Source organism: Adiantum capillus-veneris, chromosome 5 (genome assembly GCF_014529385.1).
Source record: "Adiantum capillus-veneris isolate H3 chromosome 5, ASM1452938v2, whole genome shotgun sequence".
In the NCBI taxonomy this organism is placed as follows: domain Eukaryota; kingdom Viridiplantae; phylum Streptophyta; class Polypodiopsida; order Polypodiales; family Pteridaceae; genus Adiantum; species Adiantum capillus-veneris.
The window spans coordinates 39,460,649-39,473,238 of record NC_140935.1 but is presented as its reverse complement, the minus strand read 5'-3'; positions in this window follow the sequence as shown (position 1 = coordinate 39,473,238).

The following is a 12,590-nucleotide window of genomic DNA, read 5'->3' as shown; positions in this document are numbered from 1 at the left end:
TCACACTGGACGGACTCTCACCTCGGTAGTGACACGTGGTAGTGATACGGATGGTGGTCTAGTGGACACTTTGGCTAGATCACCACCACCACAATTTGGAGATAGACTTAGTTGGATTGAAATATTTTGCTAGCTTTCGATGGCTCTTTATCATTGTATATTTGTACGGATTTCTTCAGCGTTTCAGACAATCATGTATGACCTTTTGAAGTTGAGACCCGAGATAGCAGCTATGTATTGTTAGTCGTTCGTCGATGACTAACACTAACATGATGCATTGTGGAGCATTGTAGGTTATCAGTGAATACTTGTAGGACTTGCGTGTAGGATCTAGTAGTGTTACGTACACTTCCTTGGTGCTAGAGCGGATACGACTACAGGCAATCTACAGAGTGAACCAATGGGAGTATGTTGAGAGAGTCTCTCACCTGTTTTCTTGTACATACTAGTACTTTAGCTAGTAGCACCCACTTATCGGCACATTCGCCTTTAGTGGGAGATTGTTGGGGTGAAGGCTCGTGCGCTTACCCGGAGTCCAGTCACTCACCATGTTTGTCTGCCCACATGTCTACTCATACCTTATTCTTTATATACATATGAATAAGGGGCTCACTCACTTGATTCCCACAGAGTGAAGCTCCACCACATTGTGTGTGTCTCCTGCCCCACACACTCTTCTTGCTCCCGCCTTATCGGCACCAATCATGCACTCGTCCCTATTTAGCAAGAGTGGTCTAGCCTAGTCTAGCCTAGTCTAGTCGAGTCTTGACCAGTGGGTCTAGACAATCAAGCAATTTCAAGGGTCTCTGTGCCCAAAAATTGGGTGGGTTTGTCGCTACTGCATGACACATACAAGGCCGTCTAAAGAGAAACAAAGCCTGCTATTGAGCCCTCTGAGTACTACCATCAAAAGAGCCAACCTTTTGTGCCGAGTAGAAGTCCACTAGCCGTGCTACCCCTATAATCACATGTATCTACCTCCACCCCCACTAGATCTTTTCGTCCCAGGTCACCTTCCTCGGTACCCTTCTCACCAACTGTTATAGTAGGCTCTAGAGCAACAAGATCCTGAGCAAGTAGCCATGGAGGAGTTGACAAGTGTTCTCGCTAATGTGAACTCAAAGTTTCTAAATTTCAAAGGACCCTTCATAGAGGATGTAGATGACCATGCTAGGAGATTTGTCTCCCTCTGTAGGGGTCATGGCCTCAATAGAGAAGACGCTTACTTTGTGCTCTTCCTGTCAACCTTGGATGGCTTAGCAGAAAAATGGTACAATCAATTCGCAGAGAATCACTTTACAACTTGGGTAGCACTACAATGGCAATTATGTGAAGCTTTCAGGCTTCAAGAGAAGATTTTCGATGAGTTATCAAACCTAATGCTCTAGCCATTTGCAAAACTCATCAAGGACAAAGTCTCTGGTTGTCAAGCTTCCCCAACAACAACCAGGAGAATTCATGGTCAAGAAGTGGATGGAGAAGGCTCTTCCCAAGACTTCTCAGCAAAAACTCTGAGAGAGTCTACTACTAGGATAGAAGGGGCAAGGAAGCTATTCAATGACTCTTGTCAGGTAGAGACTACCTTAGTATTCTTGGAAAGTCCATTTGACCCCTTGACTTCTCTACACAGGGAGCTAGAAGCACTGAAGTTACAACGATCTCGTCAAGAGGAGAGATCCTTCTCTCTTCGATAGGAGAAGCGTCCACAAAAAGAGGCTTTGGACCAGATCAGGTGGGATCTTGAAGAGCTCATGGCTGAACAGGAGTTTAAGGTTGTGGCTTGGTGTAGCTCATGTCGCTCTCCCAGGCATTCTCTATGGGAATGCCCACTTCAAGCTTACTGTCACTTCTATAAGAAGCCCGGACATGACAAGAAATATTGCTACTATCTGAAGGGATAGCAAAATTACAACTACAAGGCTTAGCACTTATTAACCCAAGATTGGCACCCGCGTCTCCCCCTATGGCCATCAAACCACATGCCACCTTTATTGACAACCCCTCCTATGCAACATATGCAGAGCACTTTTCCATCTCAAAGCTTTATCATGCCAATGATCCCTTAGCACCTCAGAGAATCTACACCTCAGTCTCCACCTACGTGTATCAGGAACAAAGACCACCTCACCCCCCTTGACTTGCCCATCCAATTGGCCCATTTTGTGCTATAGATGTAGGGAATTGGGCATTACCGAAGAGAATGTCCCCTGCCTGAAGGGTCTCCTCCTTGCCATCAACGCCCTGAGGCTAAGGATCACTATAGTTGGGATTGTCCCAAGCAATGGGCATCCACGTCTTCAAGCTTGGGTCTGAACCAACAAGAGTTCACCCTTCCAAAGATCAACCTAATAGCGGCTCACTTCGGTATAAAGGGTAGCCCACGGCCTCAGTCTTCCAGAAGGTCCAATTCTTCCATCCCCACTTCAACAACCTAGTCTACCTACAACACCTAACAAGACATCCACTGGCCAATCTACGTCCATGCTATGTGATATTGATGGGGCCTAATTGGCAGTAGTGACTGACTTGCAACAAATCAAGGTACTAGAGAAGGCCCTGATCAAAGGAGAAAAGCCTATAGCAGAGATTATCTTCAAGAACACCTTTCACAAGTATCACTCTACAAAATGCTTTGGATAGATGCAAATCTTTGAAGTGACACCCTTACAATCATTCAATCTCTGTACCTTGGTGCAGGGTCCAGTGGTGGGCACCTTCGAGTGTAGCCTCTGAGTCCTACACGATCTCCTATCCCATTGCTCCCCTCATACCAGAGGAGCTTGAGTGGTTGGCAGTTGTAAACTCTATGCCTTGTTATGTTGTTTCTATTCAATATTTCCTTGAGGATACTCCATCTCCCATTGCACTTACAATAGCCGAGCCTAGTGTGTTGCCTATCCCAAAAACAAGTGTTGAGATCATGACAGATGTTCACTCAAGTGCTCCTATTGTTGAAGCCTATGGGCTTGATGAGCCTGTCAAAGACCACAAATGAGGTAAGAAATCTCCTTTACAAGAGCTCCCGCAACTTTCAACCTCCTCTGTGTCTGAATCTCCGACCAAGGCTAAGCTCTCTTATGTGTCTGATGAACGCTCCTTTGATGAGGTCCACAAGGATGGTCAAAACAAGAATATGCTGACTTCAATAATGATCAAACGCTAGCTCACGATGTCTCAAAGAACCAAGAGGCAACAAACTCTTCATCTTTTGATGCGTCCTTGCCAGCAACACCTCCTAAGCTTGTTAGGGAAGTCAAATTTGGGGACCCATTCTCTTAGCCATTGTGGGAACACTCGGCACTACTCGACCAGGTAGTTTCTTTAATGCATTCTTTCAAGGATGTTTTTTCCTTGCAAAGATTTGGAAAGAATCACCCAAACTGGATCCACACTATCCCTCACATTGAGGGGGCTAAGTCAGTCATCATAGGCCATGCTTACAAGCTCAATCCTAAGCATGCAAAAGTTGTCAAATTAGAGCTAGAGAAAATGCAAGAAGCAGTGATCATTGTGCCAGTAGAGCGCTCCGCGTCATTGTCACCCATGGTAATCATGCCCAAGAAGCAATCCAATAAAATCCGCATGTGCGTAGACTACCGCACTCTTTGATGATCATGAAGATGACTCTCTAGAAGAAGGAGAGCTCTTTATAGATATGAGAGTTTACGTTGAATTATGCCAAAATGAGAGAGAGGCTCTTTAAAGTACCAATACATTGTATTTGAGATTTATTTTTATTAATACTAAGATTGATGTTGTGTAGATTGGAATTCTCAGTATTGATGAGAAGGCGCCAAATAATTTCTCTCATCAGCCATTTAAATGTGCACAGTGCTTTAGTTATTTTTTTTCAATTTGGTTTCATTGTATATATCTAGTGAGAACTCACCCTATAAAGGGTCATGCAAGAAGTGATAGCCACCACTCTTGGACTAAAGTGTAAAGAGGGGCCTCAAATACTTGGTACCTAAAATAGGTTTCATAATAAAAACTAAATACTTGAGTCCACAAGAGGTGGCGTAGAGTTTAGGGGCTAGGATTTTAGACCATTCTTGTACAAGATTCTCACTCTTATGCCTAGTGTATGTGTAGAAATTATGTCTACATCTCCTTCTCTTACATGCTTTCATTATCTAGTTTATTGTGTGTGCGTGTGTGTGTGTTGTGGTGGGGGGGGGGGGGGGGGGGGGGGGGGTCCTTTGTCTAGTTGCATATACTTGGGTTTTGGAAGAGAAGGTGAGAGGTTGATAATTATGTGTGTGAGGAAAGATTGAATGGTTTCTAACTTCTTTCCCAAAATCCCAACACTTAATTTGAACAAAAACTTGGGGGCATAATTGTTTGATTGAAACAACACACTCATAGTAGCAACCAACATTTGGGAAGGCAAGGACATGGCAAAAAAATTTGCAACTATAAGGTGGGTGGGTAAATAGGTAAGATTGTCAAAAGATTTTGTTATTGGTACAAAAAATATGATAGCTTAGACTTTTATCACCAGCTGAGATCTCAGACAAGACATTGTCACTCCTGTGTATAATGCAACTTTAGTATCATTTTCAATTGTTGGAGCATGTAATAGCAAGCAAGGTCAGTGTAACAAAAAATTTCTCCTTGCTAGGGCATTTTTTTAGAACTAGTGCTTGTTAATGGAAGGAAGAACCATAAGGTTGACTTAGCATTCAGCTCGCTAAAGTTTTTGGGACAATATGTTGGGTATATGGCCTTTGTCCTATGGACCAACTCTTATTGTGTGCATCATCCCTTGTCCAGTCTCACAGCCTATGTGGTTTAAACCATGTGATAGTCAAATGTGATAGCATGTGTAGCTTTCCATTTAGGAATGATGTATATGGTGAGGTTTCACCCCCATGATGTCACCCTCCTTCTTTGCCTATATAAGAAGCTTGTAATCTTTCTTTTTTAATGGATAGTCAAGAGTTATTTTAAAAATCACATTGCGTTTTTTTTTTTAAAAGTACATTGGGGATCTCTACTCTCTTTGATTATACACACACACACACACACACACACACCATACTAGACTATGTAGTAGCTTGTCATATAACTTCCATGTGATAACATGAGCCCAAACCACCTCTCTAGCATGGGATGAATCCACATTTGTAGGGCTAATTTGGCATATTGAGGTGCCTCTTAATGCCTTTTAGAGCCAGATTCATTGTCCTACACTTTCTTAAGTAGCCCATCTAGTACACACTTTTCGTGTGAGTTAATGGTCAATACTTCAGCTCATTTTTATTTTGTTACATTTTGTGTATTGTACCATTGATCATTGGTTGATTATCATTATGAATGCTACACTTATTAACCCATACTAATCCTTGCAACTAGTATCAAAGCCATGAGGTAGTTAAATTATTATGTTTGTAGAATTTTAATGTTCTGTTATTCCCACTAATCAAGTGTTGGGGTAAAGGCGTTACGCTTTTGGCAACAATCAAGCGGCCGACCGCCTACCCACACTGTGTGTACATATGCACTACCTTATTCTTCATATATAAAAAAGAATAAGGGGCTCCTCTTCTACCAAGAGAGCAAGGAAACAGAGAGAGATTTTGGAGGGAGCTTTTAAGGTTTTTTTTTTTTTGAAAAAGGACCGTTTGGCAAATATATTGAAAAAGCTCTCTCCATGTTAATTCCCTAATTTTTGGCAAAAAGCTCCCTCCACCAAAAGTTGGCTGGTGCTACAAACCATTTACAGACAACGCATGTTTGCATGCTTCAATTATCGAGTTTGCATACAGACAACCCATGTTTGCATGCTTCAATTATCGAGTTGACATGCACGGGTGGGAAGGGGTAGGGTAGAGATGCAATTAACAAGTCAATAGAGATAATTACACCACAATTGTGTTGTTGCAGCAGGTGTGATTGTCACCAAGTCCCTTCATGCTCCATCTGCAAGTGTTTTTTGGAAACTTCTCTAATATCAATTCTTGAGAATGACCTGATGTTTTTCCTTCATCATTAAGGTTAATAGTAGGTCGGCCTTTTAGCAGCTCATGCAAATGACGAGAGAGAGAGAGAGAGAGAGAGAGAGAGAGAGAGAGAGAGAGAGAGATTGGGTGAGATGGGATGAATCATGATATTCGAGGTGAAAACTTGCGGTTGGTAAGCTCAATTACCAAGAATGAAGAACCATAGTGATTACAAGTCTATTGAGAAGACTTACAGGAATACATAAATTTCACCTAATAAAAAAAATAGACAAGTCCAGGAACCAAAAAATTCCACTTATTTACAAGATCAAACCACTTGAGAAAAAGCACCTCTTTATTCAAAAGAATATTCAATGCAAACAAGATACTGAAGATATGAACACAAGTATTTAATTTTCACACGCAAGAGAATTTAAACGACTTTTGATTGCCCTTCACTCAATTACATGAGCAGAATACTAAAAAACAAGCATTTCTCTTTATTTGATAGAATGCCAAAAGTGATCATTCAGAGCGATTCAAAAAAATGAGCAATATACACACTATGGGAGGTGCACTTTGAAATATCTACTCTAGGTCAGTGGCGGGAGGATCTAGCTCTACAATTTTTGGATGCGGTTCTAACAGAGATGCTTCCCTCATGGCACAATCCACCTCATCTGCAAGTTTTTTTTCTCTCTCCTGAATCTCTCTTAGCCAATGTGATTGCATTTCAAGAACATGTGCTCTCAAATATTGTCATCATTTCGCCCATTTTGGCTCCCCAACAAAGCCAACGCTCCATAGTCTCCTCCGTATTAGATGACAATGTTGTTCTCATTTGTATATATTGGGCAAGCAGCTACCAAACAAACCAATGACCATGTTCCATTCCACCTGCAAATTAAATGAATGTCAAAGATAGTAGAAAAACTTTGTTTAGAGATAGTGGACGTCAAAGTGTACCTCACATAGGTGTCCCATCCACCTCTTTTGTCCAATCACTCTCTTCTAGCAAATCGAACCAGGCATCGTCCGACGGTATGTCTATTGCCTCTGATGTCCAGGTGTGCTCTTTCCTTTTTTGTTGACACCAACATTGTGTGCACAATCCTATTTTCCTTCTTGCATATTGGTGTCTTGCAAAGAACCATGTTTACGTGGTCTTCACGCCACCCAACAATCAACAGAAGCATGCCACACACCCTTCCATAGTTATTTGAATGGCAGACAACTACGAACTCTCCTTTGTCATTGGTTGTTGACAACGATAGACGAGCAAGCTATCCGAACATGCATACTTCCATTCTATTCCAATCTGGCACATTGGAATCAAACAGCCCATACATAAGTGCATTGATTGGCAAAAACAAAATAGAAGCGTTCACTGCAGAATCCATGGGCGACCCATCATGCATCGACGGACAAAGACTTTTCTCCATGACACAATGCTCAATAGAGATTTCCTCAAGTCATCCTCTGTCTTGTACGAATTGAAATGCACAATCTAATTATGGTCGCTATCGCTATCTGTAGAAACCCTAAATCAGATCAAGCAAGATTTTGAAACACACCTCAACTCACGTTCAAGGAGGGCACTTATTGATTGACGGATATGTAACCAATGGCAGCTCCAAAACATGTAAGATTTTTGTTTCTAGACTCGTTGCGAAGTCTATCATCTCCTTTGCAGACATTCCACTTCTTTTTCCTGATCACCACAAGGAGTTGAGTCGGTGTTTTTTCCCTTTTAGCATCAACAACAAGCAAAGGTAGAATTACATGGGAAATTGTGTGTGTGCTTGACATACACACATAGGTTCTTCTTTGACTTCAATGACTTCTTCTCAATTGTGGAAATGCATACTCGACATAGGACGAGGGAGTGAGAGAGAGCACATTGGATCTCCTATGGCACATACAACATTGGCAAGTCCTCATACTTGCCAATTCTCCCCGAGGTGGCTTCATTACCTTCACACACACACACACACACACACACACACACACACACACACACACACACACACACACACACACACAGAAGAGAAAGAGATTGACTCTCGGCTCAAGTTTGGCATCCGCGAGCATGTTTTCTACAACACAACTACAAGTTTTCTTGGCTTGTGATGTTCTTGGCTTTGACATCGGCTCTCAAGCTCAACATCGCTTTGACCATCGACAATTACAAGAATTGCAATCTTCCGTTTGATGGCGAAAGGCGGCATCGAGCATTTTCTTGGCTTTGACTTAGCGAGAGCAAGAAAGATCAATTTGGTTCTCTTCAAGAGTAGCCTCGCCATCGGCTACCCTCCTACACCAATCGGTTTTGCTCTAATGGTCCACTTGACATCCCGGCTTCAATTTAGCAGGAGATAGATGAGAGAGAGCAACATCAGCTCTCCTCTAGCCCACATCTAGAGTGGCTTGAATCCACAATGTCTCCTCAGTGACACCCCCCCTCCCATAGCAATTCGGCTTTGACAATTTCAACTTTTCAGCTTCGAGGGCACACATATGGCTTTGATGGACCATTCCGGAGTGCATTTCCCTCGAGCATGCTCAGCTCTTGAATAGAATTTATGACCATAGTAGGTATCTAGTTGTACTCTGTGGTCTAGTTTTTAGTCAATGTGTTTTCTGAACGACAAGGTAGTGTGCGCTAGATTGCAGATGTTTTTGCTCATAGTTTGCGTGTTCTTTTGAGTGCATATTTTGCAGCACAGGTAGTGCTCATGTATGACTTGTGGGCCATTCCAAAAGTTTTTTTGCACGCTTTTATGCAGTTTATGCTATGCATGCATTTGCGGATATAACATGAGGTATTTTGGATAGATGCAGTCGTCCATAGAGCCACTTGTTTAGGAGTGAGCTAGTTTTCCTGGGTGGAGTTTAGTAGTTTATAGATACCACTTGCGGATCTATCTCCTAAGACACTGTTGAGTGTTTGTTCATGCTTTATACAATTTTGGTGAAATTTTTTTAAGTTTTTACTCGATTTTTGAAAGAAACTCTGCCAGATTATTGCCATGCTTTGGGTGTATCTACACTTTACTCTTTGATGGATTAGTGGTCAAGTGTGACTCCCACTTTGATAGGTTTTGTCAGTTGCATATGCTCGTGTGGCTACATTATAGGTAGTCACAAGGTTTTGCAGATATTTGCATGCAATTTTCTTGTGTGATGCGTTTTGAGCGTGTTTTCTCATATATTTCATGTATGGTTATGCACTTTACGCTCGGTTGAGTTGTTTGTCCCAGATTTGACTCACTTGGTTTAATGACACTGTTTATGCCTGTAGATTGCAGATTGTAGAGTTATTCTATCTATATGTGAGCATCAATTTTGATGAAATTGATCATGGTTTTCATGATTGTGTAGTGGTCGAGTTGATCTTCCACTTTCACATTCACTTATGATAGCAAACATGTGTGACAATTTAGAGTCAACAGTGATGACTCGTGAGAGATGGTGGTCTCATTGTTGGAAATTTATGCGATGTTGGCATTATGGTTACACAGATTACATTAGGCGCTACTATATGAGGCAACAGTGGAGATATATGCATGATGCAAATGAGGTTTTGGCACAATCTAGAGCAATGTCTTCAAAACTCTTGTAGGATGCGTTCCCACTATGTACGTGTCACAATATGACATCCACCCCCTCTAAACCTGCACATCCTCCGGCATGTGCCAACCTCATGGTAACTTGTGAAAGCAACTGTATCCCCTGTCATCCCATGACCTCCTCCAGGATCATATGGGTAACTCAAAAACTTGTATTGTACTAAGCATTGAGATTCTCTGTATCTTTTAATTCCTCTCGGATCAGAAGGAATTGTTATATACATCTATCTCCAAAACATTTGTAACAAATCTCCATTATGGGCAAAATCTTCATGAAGTAGAGACATAACAGTGACGATAATGTCACCTTTGCCGTTAGCCTTCCTCCTGCTTATATGTCTTTAAGAGGTGATAGTTCTCCCCATTGGTTGCTAGATGAGGATGCAATTTTCAACGTACCACCACATTGTGAGTGGTTCATCACATTCTCTACTAGAAGTTTTGGTTGTGTACACTTGGCCAAAAGTTCGGCATTTGACATTGCAAGTACAAGAGATGTTTGCTTGTCATTGCCCAGTAGTGCATCCTATATGTTACAACATGTGCGCTATGTTCCTCAGCTGAGACAGAGCTTGATCTTCGTAAATAGTTATGATAGATTGTGGGTGTGAGACACTGCTTAGAGAGCAACCTTTCCAAATGCATGGCACATCACTAGTGATTTCCAAGGGAGACCATAATGGCTTAATATATCCTATGCATGTATCTGAGGCACGAGACGACATAATCTCAATTTTGTGTGTTGAGCGAGAGACGAGACATGTCTCCTTCACGGCTGAGATCCACCATGGCACCATGCTCATGGGATAGAGCATTTAGCTATGCAAGACATGCCAGTAAACTCTATAGAGACAAAGGTAGAGCGACAATTATCTAATGAAATTCAATTGGTGTTTTCAGAGTCTATGCAGACACAAGGAGAGAAATTCTACTCCCTAGAGACACAAGTAGAGATGACGGATATGGAGTTCTTTGATATGCTCAAATGAGTTGATGCCAAGACACACAATTCCACCTATGGATTAGAGGGACGTATCCAACCCTATGTCGGCCATAACACATCCATGTGATAAATAGTCTTGATGATGTAGCGTATGCAGATAGTGCAAGGGAGGCTAGTACAACCAGGTTTGTGTATATTTTGTTGGTGTTCAAACATCTCATGGTACAACCTAATAGTGTCGAGGTCCCGACCTAGAAGCTATAGTGGGAGCATTTGCTGGAGGAATTATCAGTCATACAGTGACTGACACTAGCATGATGCTTTGTGGTGCTATGCAGACCATACAAAGTTTTCTACGAGATTTACATGTAGGCTATAGGGTGGATACAAATGCTCGCCTGTCACTAGAGCCAATACAATTGCATGTAGATTGACTGAGCAAGCCAGTGGGTGTAGGTTGAGAGAGTCTCTTGCCAGTTTCCTTCTACATGCTAGTAGTTTAGCTGGTAGCACTCACTTATCAGCACATCACCTAGGTTGTTGGGGTAAAGGTGTTACACTTCTACCCATGGCGGAGCGATCCACCGCCCACCCATTGTGTGTACATATGCACTACCTTATTCCTCATGTACCAAAAAGAATAAGGGGCTCCTCTTCTACCAGGAGGCTGATCCACCCACACATAGTGCACTCTTTCTCTCCCCTCTCTGCACCACACTAGGACACACACATTCTGCACACATGCACTCTTTCATCAAGGACTTGATTAATCATGTTTGGCCATTCACTTGGAAGATCAAAGTGAGCCATCACCCACCATGGCTAATCAATTTTGATTAGGAAGAACCTAAGCATATTAGCTAGTAGGTGCATTTTGTATGCTTCCATTTGCTAGAAGCTCCATTGATTAATCCCCAACAATTGATCCCACCTACATCGTTTTCAAATGATCAATTGATGGACTAATTGTTTGATTGCATCATTGGATGGTAATGTTTTGCTTTCAGTGCATATAGCACTATTTCTTCCTAATTTACATCCCTAATTAAATTCTTCAACATTCATCAACTTGCATTATTCACATCATCTTAAATCCTTTTCTCATAAGCTTTTTATAGAGCCCTTAACCTCACCATTTGAGCCCCATTAGCCCAAGCAATCACCCCTTAATTTCTTTTCTTTGCTATTTTAAGTGGTGTGCATGGGTGGTTGACCTCGGGAGCTAAATTATAAAATATTCTTTTTTTCCCACTCCTCACCACAAGTCAACCCACATGGGGCAAGTGGTCTAGGCCACCTAAAGTACGGCATTGTGGCCTTGCAAGGTCATGGGGTCCACACTTGGCTTGACTTTTGTGGAGGAGCTTGAATAGACCTCAAAGGGTCTTCAATCATGCTTATAGCTGCCAGGTGGGTCTGCAAGGGTAAATTCATATGCATAGACTTCCTTTGGAAGAATCCCCAAATGCCAAGCTCACTAAATAAATCCCTATAGGATTTTTGGGAAGGCCCACTAGGGGTTGATTGTCATGAGCCTTGGAGCTCCAAGGTCCCAAGCTCTTGTCCCATTTGATCTAGGGATTATTCCCACACTAGTAAACCCATGAGTTTCTATATAGCACCCAATATTAACCCCACACAAAGGGGTTGTTCCCACACGACCCAAGAAGAGACAACACTCTACCTTCAAGGCACCTTTCCACCTTGGTAAGGAGATATACAAGTTCTAGGGGAGACCACATCCAAAGGGTTCAAGGGGATTCAAGGAGGACTATTCTCAAACCAAACCCAAGAAAAGCTGCTTTGACTCAAAGGAAGGATTCAAGCAAAGTGAATACTTCTTTAGTCTCTTTCACTCCATTGTTTTACTATCAAAGATAAAATTTTAGACACCCAAGCACAACATTTTGCATTGTATGCATTAATATGTATTTATGGAGATGATTTAATCATCGTGCTATTGTAAGAGGTAGACGGTGGCCTTGGAACACCTCCAAGTGAAAAGGGTGTTGATAACTTCAATGTCAAGGGGTTCCACATGTGGCAAACAAAGTGGCGAGGGCATCTTATCAAGAA